Source organism: Lutra lutra, chromosome 2, assembly GCF_902655055.1.
Source record: "Lutra lutra chromosome 2, mLutLut1.2, whole genome shotgun sequence".
NCBI classification, from domain to species: Eukaryota; Metazoa; Chordata; class Mammalia; order Carnivora; family Mustelidae; genus Lutra; species Lutra lutra.
The window spans coordinates 110,694,280-110,708,353 of NC_062279.1; positions in this window are offsets into that span (position 1 = coordinate 110,694,280).

Below are 14,074 nucleotides of genomic sequence, written 5' to 3' on the forward strand. Positions count from 1 at the left end.
AACTAGAGAGTTTCATATGGTGGTTTCTTTAGGTTTGTCTTGGATTCAAATGTGCAGAAAAGTATTTCAGGAAATATAATCCAGTTCTCAGTTTGACATACCTTTCATATCTTTCCATATATGTTTTAAATCTCTCTTTTAATGAAGAAATAAAACATTATAGATAAGAGTTATATTTCTTTTCCATTCACATTCCTCTGCCTTCTTCCTTGAAGGTAATCATTACTGTGAGGCTGGGGAGTGGGCTTTCCTATGTGGGCTTTTATAGTTTACCACTTATGTGAGTATCCATAAAATATAATTATTTAAGTAAGTACTTCTTCTGAAGCTCACCAGTGAAAACCTAATCAGTAAGAGCAATTAATACTCAGTACAGAATCTGTGTGAAGGAAGTGCTTTCAGGCTTAATCCAAGGAAAGAATTTAGATTTTAGAATATGAAAATAGGTGGAAAAAAATAAAAAAAAAAAGGAATGTTTGGGGAACAGTTCATTTTATTAATGCTCCCAGAGGAGAATTGGACAGGGGAGAAATCAATATTATATTTAGTAGCCACAAGACAGGAGCAAAATGACAGTATTGGTGTGTCAGCATTAAATTCCAATACTTTTTTCTCTTTCTTTTAAAAAATAGTTGTTTACCACCTTCCACTCCACTCTGTCTTTAGATGCTGCTACACTTGAGAGAGAGGAAAATGCCAAGTAGGAGGGCCCACTGAGCTGGGGAAACAGGTTCTGCTAGACTATATCATCCTAGCAGAAAGCAGCCAGGGCCTAGAGAATAGAGCTGACCCTCTTTAGGAGAAAGGGCACAGGGAGACCAGGGAATCCAGATCAGGGAAAGGATAGGGAATTGGCCTTGCCCACTCCTTGTTCTTATCCTCCACTTTTCCTTCCCTGCTATTCTTAGCATTCTCTGGAAAATTCTCCCTCCCACCCTGGAATTCTGCAATGACTCCATCAGGATTATCTGAAAGTTTCCCAGATCTGTTCTGGAGAAAATACAAATAACCAGTAAGCATAGACATGTCACGAACGTAGAAAACATGCTCAAATTTTCTAGGAAGCCAAACAATGATAGTTAAAATGACACAGAGTACCTTGGAAGACTTTTCAACCTAAGGGGAAGTGGTTGGAATACTTTCAAAGTGAGTACAACTTTGTTCAACTCTCAGCTGCTTTAGTTCTCTAGGTATATCTTAAGCATACATTCTTTTGATTTGAGGCAATTTTCAAATACCAAAAGGAACGGTGGTGTATGAACAAAAGAAGCATTTTGGCACTTAAAAACAAAGCAGAATCTCAGATTTCTGAGAACTGACAAAGCAATCACTAATTATGTTCTCTGGTAAGAAGCTGGAATGCAGACATGTGTAGTGAACTTGCAAAGGCAGAATCACTACTCCATTCAGTATAGTCAGAATGTCAAAGGGTGTCGTGAAAATTGCACATTTGCTCATCGGGAAGCTGTGCAGCATATTGAAAAGGTGAACATGAAAAATCTGGAGACTGGGATAATCTCCATCGAATAGGTTATGTGCTATCCTCTGCTAATCTTTATGTGCTATCTTTTGCCCATCCGGTCTGACTAGATAGAGGGCAATATAGGAATTTGGTGGTGGTGATGGTAGGACAGTTTATCAAAAGCTACGTCTGAATGCTCTAGACCACTACCCTGCCTGTTCATCAGGTTGCTACACTGTTTGACCATTCTCCGATTCTTTGGTAAGGCTGGCCCAGCAATCTTCAACAAACTCTCACCTTCGAGGATCGTAATGAGAGGTTGTCCACTCTTGTGTCAAGGTGGAAGATGAATGCCACTGACCCGCAAGATTTATTACTACTACTATTAATTATTATTGTTTTGCTTTTGGAGTCTTTATTTTTTGACATGGTCTAAATTCCCAAGGGTAAAGTTTAGCCATTGCAGGATTTTGCTATACTCTTTCCTCCCCCCGTTCAACCTTTGCTCTACTGAACCTTCCTAGGGAAGTGAAACTAAATACAGTGAAAGGGAACACACACAGAAAATATTTAGGATCTTTATGCTTGGGGAAATGGTGCTAACTTTCCTACTTAAAACGTGTTTCCAAAAGAGAGAGGATGACTTCAGTGTGGCACCAGGGAAGCTCCCTTCCCGTCCATTTGGTAGAGGGTAGTCGTTTTTGATGTAGTGTCTATGGGATACTGAAAAGTCAAGACTTGTCCTAAGCTGCAGGTAGGCTTTAAATCTCTCTCTTAAAGCTCTGTTTATTTTCATTAAGCCTTTTCTTTTCAACTCAGGTGATTATTTGTGTTTAGCAATGTATAACTTTGGCTTCCTTGGCTCTTTTCCCCTCATGCAGATTTTATGCAAGTACGTGTGCACTAAAGGGCATTTGTGTAATTACTTGTTTCATCTGGAAGCTCTGTGCACTTGGTATGCTCCTCAGCACATCCCAGCTCAGGTATTAATAATGTTTTTTGATGAGTTGATGAGGATGATACTGATGGTGATGAAAAGAAAATGAGAATAAAATTAGTATAGTGAGATTTAGGAACAGAACAGAGGTATGTTTTCATCTTTACATAAAGTGCTTTGCAGGAAAAGATGTTTTGTGCTTTTACCAACCAAGAATGTCTGGGGCACTTTGTGCTGTCAATATACTCATGGCTATTTGCTCATTGACTTAAAATAGGCATAGACTTGATTCCAGTTGCAGGTTTTGTGGCTATTTATTCCTATGAGATATGAGAGAAAATCATTTTTCTCTATCATTTGGCAACTTAAAAGTGTAGTAATAATGTCTGATAATTCATAGTTTCTAAGAGGTCACCTGAGATTATTTAGCTCTATTTTTAGATGGACCAGTCTATATTACTCCACACAGAATATATATTTTTAATTGAGGATATGTTACTTTCAGCTATCCCAAGATTAAATGTTACAAAACAAATTCCTTGATTTTATTGGTTTTGTTATAGAAATTATCATAGGTATAGAAATTGGTAAAGAAATTATCATAAGTATCTGTGTAGTTCTCTGTCGTCATATTTTTTTAAAGTATTATAACATGGCTTCTTTCCCCAAGAGTATGTTATAAAAACTTTTAGTTGTTACTGCTGTATGTTGAAGGTTAGTTTCTACTTTATCTTAGCCTGCCATGATTACTGGTCTATTGGCCCTGCTACTTAAGTCTGCAGTATCTTTTTTTTTTTTTTTCTCCTTTAGCTCTCTATTTTGTCAACTAGAACCTATCCTAGGATGTAGAAAGGTGGGCTGAGTTAGCCTGGTTTCTTCCCACCTTTTTCTGTTTCTTATTACTAGAGCTTGCTCAAGACTGACACACCTACATCTGAATCACATGGGGGGGGGACTGTAAAAAGCACGGGTATACCATAGATTGGTATTGCTTTCACAGCCTTCCACTGTGACCACAAAAGTATAGTTGATCATTAGTACAGCCTCTTAGGCTCCAAACCAATGCCTGGATAGAAAAACTTGAATAGTAATAGTAATAGCAATAGTAATATTGCATCATATTGGACTGAAGTTTGCTGTCTTGAGGTTCATATTAAATGACATCTGAGGTCTTCCTGGAATTGACGGGGGTTTGGATCTAATGGGGCAGACTTTCTATTACAATTATTTTGTCCCAGCCTCCAACTGGATGTAATTTGGATCAGTCCTTACTTGTTCTTTTGCTCAAAAGGAAAGTCATCAGGATGTTCTGGGACTACTCAGAATTAGTCTTGAAATGGAATATGCCATTTTTCTGAGGAATGAGAGTAAAGATATTTAGGTAATGATAATATAGAGAATTTATAGATTCTTCAGTTTCCTTCCAGCCAAGCAAGATATTTATGGGCATCTATCTTCATTCTTTCCTTTAACCTTTTTCTTAAAATGAAACAAATGACACTGTCCACTCCCTCCCAGTTAGGACTCTTCCCTTCATTTGTACTCTAGATCTCAATTTTCTTAAACTTTAAGTGACTTTGATTTATTGACTGTCTCCATTTTCTGGATCATCAATCTCTTCTTATTGCCTCCTTATGCTCAAATCTTCATCATCTTTTTGGAATTCAACTTATTCTCTGATGCCTCCATATCATTCTTCCCCTTAATGGTCACACTTACGGAAGGTATTATCTACACTCTCATCTTACTTCATCATTCTCCACTTTCCCCCCCAAACCACTGTGATTTGATTTGGGGGTCGTCCCAGTACCAAAATGGCTTTGCCAGTCACCAAAGGTCACTTTACCAAAAGAAACTTTGCGGTCTTCTTTGTTAACTTGATAGTGTATGATATCATTGACCCTTTCATCTGTCCTGAAATCCTTCCTTTCTGTTCTGAAATCTTTCCTTCTTTCCTATGTGGCATCCTTAGCCATCCTTCATCTGCTACTCTACTTCTTGTTCTGGCCATGCTACACGTATTTCAGTTCTTAGAGTTCTCTGTCTTCCATCTGAGCTTCTTGTTTGCGTTTCCATCTATGTAGACCATTTTCTTCCTCCTCATTGATGCCTCCACACTATCTTCTTTTCCTTCCATACAGCTTCTCTGTTTCTTCAACTCTGGCTAAGTTGTTCGTCCTATTCACTTCCACAGAACTTCCTACATAATATTTTTTCACTGTAATTTAATTACCCATTTGCCTACATTCCTCACCAGAGTATAAATTACATAGGCTGAGAATTGTGTCAATTGTTTTCACTGACTCTTCTCTGGTGCTTAGTAGTCTATGATAGTGACTAGTATAGAGATCAGATAGAAGCATAATGAATATATGTATATATATATCAGATAAATGAATAGAAATATACATGTACATACACTTGCACGAGCACACACACATACACATAACTATGGTCCTATGGCTGTTGTGGAAAATCTAACTGAATATGTGATAATATTTCATCTCTAGGCTATAGATTTAATCAGCTACTATTGGGAAGATATGTTCACAGAAGATTGCAATAAAGGACCAGAACTGCTTGGAGAAAAATGCGTGATACAAACAATATATATGTTAAGAAAAAAGGTGATTGCACGCTCACCCGAGGAGAGCAGTATATAGAGAAAAAAATTATTTTAAAACTTAACCTTAAAGGGTAATATGAGTTTTGAAAGGGAGATATAAGAAGAAGGTATTTCTTGAGAGAGCTAATAATGAGGTAGAAAATCACAGTGCAAAAATGAGAGAGAGTGACAAGCCAGGTATTCAGCTGGAACAAACAAATTCCAGGCAAGAATAAAAGAAAAGACTGGGAAGGCTGACAGGTTGTCAAAATTTGTAAAATAAATAAATAAATAAAGTTTAAACTTTATTCTTTAGTAAACAGGAACTCACTAAAATACTAAACTTCACCTTTTTTTTCTCCTCATACTAGCATAGAGTTTATAATAATTGCTTTCCACTTAAACAAAGAGTCACTAATTCACTCAGCCTCAGTTAACATCTGAGCATTAGTACTAACAAAGGTCGTGTGTCTCAGTCCTCTTTCAATGAACATCAGGATTGCATAATGTTTCTGTTTATGAAATGATTGTCCTGGATGATTTATTGTTTTGTTATTTTAAACTTTCATTCAAAATAAAAAAACATTTTACTCTGATGCCTAACTGTTCTTATTGACAATTATGTGGTATTAACAGAGAATTGAATTAATATAAAACACATATACTTTATGTGTTTATATATAATATATATATAAATATATATTTTTATATATAATATATATATATATATATAAATATATATTTATATATATATTATATATAAAATATAAAACACATCATTCCAGATAATTAGGGAATTGTTGAATGAATACAGATCTAATTTTAATTTCTGCAGCATGTACAAACATTCTCCTTTGGTACCTTGTACTAAGTCATGAATTTCTGCCATCCGTTCACAGGTTTCTGGTTCAAATTCAAGTCTATCTGAATTCACTTTTTAATATTATTTATATTTATATGTCAACTGCGTGATTTGCTAAGCTTAAATATATCCTTAAACATGCATTATCTTCCCACAATTAATCGAATGCGATTTAAAAACATGAATTTAGTTACTTAGTGCATTTTTATTATATACTTTCATGTTGCTAACATCTTATGAATGAGTCATAGGCTCAAATACAGCTCGAGTACTTTTATTATGTTAGTTTACAGTCTAATTCTAAGAGTAGTGGATTCAACATCCTTAGTCTTCAAGCTTTCAATCCCACAGTCACTTTTCTGAACTCTTAGAAGATGCGCTTCTAAGTTACTGGCAAATTCAGCACAAATGTTCTCTGGAGCCTCCCAAGGAAACCCACAAATGTACTTCTTGAAAGACCACCTTTTGGATGCTTGCCATGGCAGTGCTAAGAAAGAATTACAAACTGCACCAGCTAAGTGAAGATACATTTTCTTCCTTTAAAATCCTCCTCCTTGGGGCGCCTGGGTGGCTCAGAGAGTTGGATGTCTGCCTTCGGCTCAGGTCACACTCCCAGGGTCCTGGGATCAAGTCCCCCATTGGGCTCCCAGCTCAGCAGGAAGCCTGCTTCTCCCTCTCCTTCTCCCCCTGCTTGTATTCCCTCTCTTGCTGTGTCTCTCTCTGTCAAATAAATAAATAAAATCTTAAAAAAATCCCCCTTCTCTTGCTCTAGCCATGGAATATGCAGAAGTGGGAAGGAGAGAAGATAAGAACAGGGAAGAGAATAGCTGTCATTTTGTTTTCCCAGGGTCTGCTCAGGCTGGAGCTGGGGTGGAGTGGTGGAGTAAGGTAGGGGGAGAGGGGGATGATTTGGATTGGATGTTAAATTCAATAAATAAATCACGTTTTAAATTAAGTTCATTTAAAACCCAAGAAGCCTAAAGTAAGTCTTGATTTCCAAAATGACTGTTGTTTTAGCTGAAAATGCCCGGATAGCTACTGGTGTAAACAGGAAATAGAGCCATGGAAAGGGCAATTTGAAAGAGCACCTTGAAGACAATGGTGGAAGAAGAATAAAGCCATTTTCTATATGCACCTCATCCAACTCAGTCCGTTTAATTTATCTGCAACAATACTTGTGTTTGGTACATTAAAGTTGTCTTTATAATTATATATAGTCCCTCCTCATTTCTCTCTTTTCCTCCTTTTCTTTCTTCTCTTTTTCCTCCTATCCTTCCAAAAATATGAAGACCATAATCTATGTCAGGCACTGTGCTAGGTGTCAGAGATATGCAAGGGAAAGAGACAGAAATAGCCTTCATGGAGTTTACATTTTAGTACCAGAAAATAAGTAGTTAATAATGGTTTTGGACTGAGACTGAGTGAATTGAGAGAGTGTGCCATAAGACTCTTTGGTAAAGCATAGTCCATCTAGAGGAAAAAGTAAATATAAAAAAATGTTAAGTCAGAGTAGTGATCAGTGGTCCTGAGGAAGAGCAAAGTCTCAAAGAGGTATGGGGAAAGTAATAGAAGATAAAATTGGGAAAGTGGGGCTGGGGACAGAGGATGTAGGACAGTGGGTCTTCAGATTTTATTTTAAATGTGATGAAAAGCCATTGGAGAGCTGTGGTTAGCAACACAACTGGGTTTGGGTTCTAAACATAGACAGACTATTAAGGAGACAGGAGTGGAAGCCAAATGACCAGTATAGAAGCTATGCTAGTAGTCCCAGCAAAAGAGGTCAGACGGTTTTGCTAAGGAGACAGAGGTAGATATGATGAGACATAATTTGAAGGTAGAGCTGTCAGAATTCATTGATGGAGTAGATGCAAAATATGCAAAATAGAAGTTAAGGATGATTCCCAGGTGTGTTTGTTTATGTGTTTGTTTTCCAGAGTAATTAGCAGAAGCTCGGTATCATTTACAATGATACAAAAGACCACAGAAAGCAGATTTGGGGGGAAATCTAAAAGTTCGGGTTTTGTCATGTAAGTTTGAGATGTCCATTAAACATGTTACTTGAGGTATAGTAGTCTAGATTTGAGTGGAGAGGCAAGATAGGAAATATAAATATGGTAGACATCAGTTTATAGTTGGGAGAGGAAGGGACAATTATAAGATCAAAGCAGATAAGAAGGTGAAACAGGGATGAGATACAGTGAATAGTTGGGTCTTTGATATGAGCAATGACATCGGTTGTGTTTTGCATACACAGAATAATACTGGATCTGGATACTTGTATTAAGAAGATCAGGTCATGTAGATCATGGGAAAGACTTTCATTAAAGGGAAACAAGAGGTGTGAAGACATAGTATTTAGTTGAGCCATATTTACTGATCAGATGGTCATGTCACCTACCCCACACAGATCTGTTGGCATATGGGGCTTAGACACTGCTGGGGCAAGGTGGATGGAGCTTGAATTCCTACATATATTTGTTTGAACACATAGCTTTTATATAAGTAAATCAAGAAGAAGTACTGAGGCATCTTTGATATCAGGCTCTGCGGATACAGTGATAGAAAAGACAAAATCACTGCCCACAGAATCTTACATTCTAGGAAAGGAGACAATGTATAGAAAGGTGAGTAAATAAATAAGACATTGTCTGGGGACACGTGTTACAAAAACTACAAACAAAAAACATATAGGGAAATATGATAAACTCTAACTTCATTCCTTTGAGTTTGAATTTATTAAGTATGGGGACCATGTACCCCAGAAACACAAAATGTGTTCTGGTCGCTGTGACAATAATTGTCTGTCATTCTCACAAACTTGTGAGATGGGTGGTGCAAGACAGAAATAATTTCCTGCTTTTCAGGTGAGGAAGTGAGATTCAGGGAATGGGGCACAAGTTATAAAAGAAGACTCAAATACGGATATCTGGGCCTCAAGCTACCTGATAGCAGGAAAATGTGTGTGTAATACATTGGATATGCTTATTATCCACTTCAAAAATTTAATTGTAAACATCCAAAAATTCACATCTTTTAGATTTCAAAAGGCTCTGTGAAGTTTAGGTTTGTGCTTTCTAAGAAAAATGTAAAACAAATTACTAATCTTCTATACTGACATTCTTTTAGGCTGTGAGAAATTTTTTAATGTCACATTTTCAATTATTTCATTTTACTATTGTTATTCTTTATTTTGTATCTTAAACATTAATATTTACTCAGGGAAAAGTCACTATAAAATGTGTACTTGGGAGGTTGTTGTTTTTGTTTTGTTTTGTTTTGTTAGACTACAGAGGGAGATTTTCCTAAATAGAGAAATAAATATTTTAAACTAAAACCTTCTAAAATTTCACTTTGGAAACTTGAAACCACTTGGGGAGTATAAATGTGCTGTACAAGGCTGTTAGCTAAGCAACTCTAAAGCCACAGATTCCTTGTTAACTAAATGCTAAAGCAATGGATAAAAAAGTATGATTGCTTTAATACCCTCTTTTTCCTTGTACTTAAACTAGGCAACAATTTGGATCTGAAAGACAATTTTATCTTTTAAGCTCTTGAAAATTTTGAGTCATTGGTATTTATGCCACTAATTCTATCCAACAGAATTTTGAGATCTATTTTTCAAACTTTCTGATCGTGGTACCATTAAATAAAACCTTAACTATGAAAAATGTAATATTTCTAAAAAGGACACTGTGTGATATTCTAGGCCTCCTTTCTTCATCCTAGTTTTGCAGATGTAAGGTCTAGGTTTTTAAATGCTTTGACAGATGTTGAAATGTACAGTGTTTATAATGATGAAGGAGAGCAGTATAGTAATTTTATGAACATAGAGCCACTGAGAATCAAGAATCAAGCACTTAATGCTGATTCTTTTTATTTTGGGGTTCCAGACTTTTGGTAATCTTAAGCGTAAACTTTGGGAAGTCAAATATCACAGGGAGTGTCTAAAATCTTTGTCTGAAAGTCTTTTTGTTCTTAGCTGTCAGAGAATATAAAAAATCAGCTGTGGTATTTTCAGAACTATCCAATTTCAAATGCCCTTTTATTCAGTGCTTTTATGACCAGTTGCTTGACAACATATAGATATGGTTACTTATTGTGAATGTTTCTATGCCATTGGCCCTGGCCTATTTTTCTTTATATGTGCTGCTATACAGTAGTGCCCAACGTACAGATTTTAAACCAGCTTTACTCTTTTGCATTTATACAAATTTGAGAGATTACTGTGACCTAAAAGTTTTCCTCTATGCACTCTTTGAAATGTAGTCTGGGATGAGTTTCAGTCACTAGCTGTGTAATGTGTTGGGTGTACTTTAACAGAGATTTGGTATTCATTAGACATTAAACATATTATATGCAAAATAAGCTTTAAAAAAAAATCTCTATTCCTGTATTAGTCAGTATTTGAGAGTGAATTTTTGTTGCGACAAATAAGCTGAAAGTTTTAAAATATAGGCATCCTAAACGGTTGTTTTTTTATTGAAATGCATACATAATTTCAAAATATCTATATTTCACTAGTACTTATGATCTTTCATCTCCTCCATTGGCTTTTAACATCCATGTTGGTAGGGATATGCATCTATACACACATACACATTTGAGTTATTTCTCTGAGCTTATAAATTTCTATAGGATATTTTATGCACATAGATAAGAACATACTTTTATTGTATGATCACACAATATGTCCAGTTATTTGGAGCACACTAGAGAGAGAAAGCCACATAAGCAATATTTTCACTGTATTTTGTTTATTATATCATCTTTATTATTATAAGAGTGAATAGATTAATAATACGATAGATCAAAAAGAAAAGAAAAATGAAGGATTAACTGAACACAAAAATTTAGGTGAATGATTGAATTTCAAATAACCACTTACTAGATCTTCTAGCTTTAGTAAATACCTTACAGCCAAAGGTTGAGACTGTTAACTTGGTGGAGAGAGTGCCTCAGACCACAGTTCCAGGTTAAAGCAATTGTATGTTTGAACTAAAAACAATGTGCGTGGGGGTCCTGAGCAATTCTAAGGGATTATTTTTTCCTTTTAAGAAAAACACTGCCTTGTGGATCACCAAGTCCCGATTTGTACAAAGAAAAACTAGTTCAGGGCTGAGAGCGAGAGCTGATACATTTCAAGCAGGACCGGCCGGCTGCACTTGTGAGCGGTGACAGATTTCTGTGAAATATAATCCTGATTAAAAATGCATGTGTGAAACCTCTTCGAATAAAGCGCTGTGTCCAACAGCATTTTTTGAGCTCCTGCATGCAAGAAGGGAAGACTAATGTAGCTACTCCGCTAGTCTCTGCCCCATCATTTGCTGACTGTTTTACATTTCTGAAATGGTCTCTATCTATGACTTTGAACTAGGAAGAAGTGGTTATTTTCTGTTTTTAAAAAAATCAGTGCCACTAGCAAATTTGGAAATTCAGAAACTCAATGCACACACGCACACACAGCCTTTTTACAAAAAGATGTCTAAATCAAACCAGGGCGCTAAGTGATAGAAAGTCGTGATTTAGATGAACGCCCATGGCTATGACATTTAGGCTTTTGCTAGAGCTGTGTCATGCAAAACAAAAAGAGGCATATGTGTACAACTACTTCACACAGATTAGCTACTCCATTGTTGCCATGCTATTACTCTTGCAGTACCGAAGCTTTCATCAACCACCGAACGATTTTGAGTGTGGATATAAACCAGTTTGCTTCATTTGGGGTCCTGATCTGAGGCAATTCTGGTATACAGCTTGAGGTTCTAAAATAGAAATGAGATGAATCTGTGTAGTATAAAATAAAAACAACTAGCTCAACTGTGGAAACGTCTGGTAAAACCTAATGAAGCCACGCTGCCTTTGTGCCCATGTGTTCCAGTTCCCACAACCCTGTGTAATTGAGAGCCCTTGAATATGGACGAGAATGCCTGTTTATGCCCTGACCTTTTGTTGCGATCCAAAAGATGGCAAAAACCATGCAGAAATCCATTTCTTTAAAACCTTAGGAAATTGGGAAGAAAAATCAGGAGACAGGCCCAGTGGAGTAACAGATTATCTGGGGTTGCCCATGTCTCTAGTGAGTTGGGTCATTGTGATATACACAGACAGACAGATGGACAAATACACCTATACATATATGTAGATGAGACAAATACATCAGAAATCTATTTATCGAGCTTCTTCGATGGGCTCCATTGCTTAATAGTCTGAAGCTTCCCGCATATTAAAAACTCTCGACTGGAATGTAATTTCTCCAAACACAGCGAAATTTTCTGAATCTGTCTTTTGTAAGATGTGTGTCGGGGTCACGGCCCGTGTGCATTTCTTTGTCTTGCCTCTTTTTTCATGCATCAATCTAGTACCCTGTTCCTAGCTGGTAGTCTCTACTTCTTCACAGGAAGACATGGAAATTAACTCACAAAAGCAATGCATTTAACATATTGCTACTGAGTTTCTTCTTGATCGTGTAATCATCAAAGTATTCAAGATTTTAGGATTTCTAGGTTTATACAATCAAGTGAGCAGGGAAGAATGGTGTGTTTATCTTCCTTCAGGGCTCTGAGCCAAATATATGGTTAAATGCACAGTTGCCTTCTCTCTTTTTTTTTTTTTTTTTTTTTATTATTCAATGACCATGTATTGAATACTTACTCCATGGGCAGATACTCAATTTCAATTGGAATATTAAAAGAGTATAGTTTGAGAGACAAGTAACAGCACTTATTTGCCTTAGAGGTTTAACTTTATTATGTCTTAAATTTTATATGTCCTTCCCTAATATTTGTTTATATTTTCTAGAGCACCGATTTTTCCTTCTAGGATTAATCCATTAGAAAGACTCTTCAAAGTGCCTATACTTAATTGTGTATATTATTATGCATTCTTACCTACTTTGATTTTCCTAAAATAAGTGCAGTTATTTCTTGAGGGGTCTAGTAGATCTAGTTTCATGTCAATATATAAAACATGACATAGTGAAAAAAAGTCTACAACAAGATACGTTGCAAGTACAAACCAATGAATAAAAATTACTATCATTGAGAACAACAACCACAAAAAGCTTTCTAAAACCTTTAAGACCTTGAATATTTTTTCTAATCCCCTGGTGCCTTTTAACAAGTGAAACTATTTTTTTTTTTTATAAAATTGTCAATGGCTTTTCTTTAGATTTATTGGGGGCCCAACTCCCATGGAATATTTGTCTTTTGTGTGTCAACAATATACAAAGCTTTCCTGGGTATTATTTTCCTGGTACACAGGCACACACATGAAAACGCCTGCAGAGAAGTTCATCAAAGTGAAAGCCTGACCACCTTCAGGTAAAATGTGATCCTCTGTGTCTGGTGCAAATATAAAATGAGGAAGGCATACATGATTTTTTTTTTTTTTCTTTGCTGCTATCCTCTTAGTAATGAATGCTTAGATATTAGAAGCAAAATGTAATCTATCCTTACCATTCTGTACATTTTGCTTTATTTGCCATTAATTCTCTTGCTATATTACATCTATGTTAATATATGTTTTCTTAGAAATTCTAAGGAGAGTACTGCCTCTAATTTATTTCCCATCTTGCAGTTGATTTAAGCAGGGGTTTAATACCAGTGATCTCCTTTCTTAGTAACAAATATACACAGTGAGTGTTCTGAGATTTACATAGAAACCTAGAATTCAGAAATGGGTTTTTATTACTCCTTTTGATTTAAAATTAATTATCAATTATTAATTTAAAAATTCACAATGAGAATTAGTAGTCTCAGGTTGCTGTTTAGTTCATTCTGATTATTTTAAAACTTTGCATTGCTATTGATAGCAATCCTACTGTTTTTGAGCAACCATTTCTAGTGTAAAAAGGTTATCTAATGTTCATAGTAGGTCTGAAATCATCGTGTGTATATGTGTGTGAACAATTCTTTTATTTCTCTGCTTATGTAGAGAAATTCTATCAAGAATTCTGCAAAGAAAATTACAAAAAATTTTGTATATATTAAAATGCAGGGGCTTTTAATTACAGCTTCAAAAGTAAAAATTCTTAAGAGGAAGGTCACTCAATGGAGTTGTCGATAAGAATTGTCCTTAAACGTTATTAAGTGCTTTGTATTTCAAATGCCAATTTTGATTCATTGGAAAAAGACTATCTGTGAAAAAATTGTGTTTAGGAAACCAAGAGCCATAACTTTTAAACCAATTCTAGCTCAATAGAAATAAAAA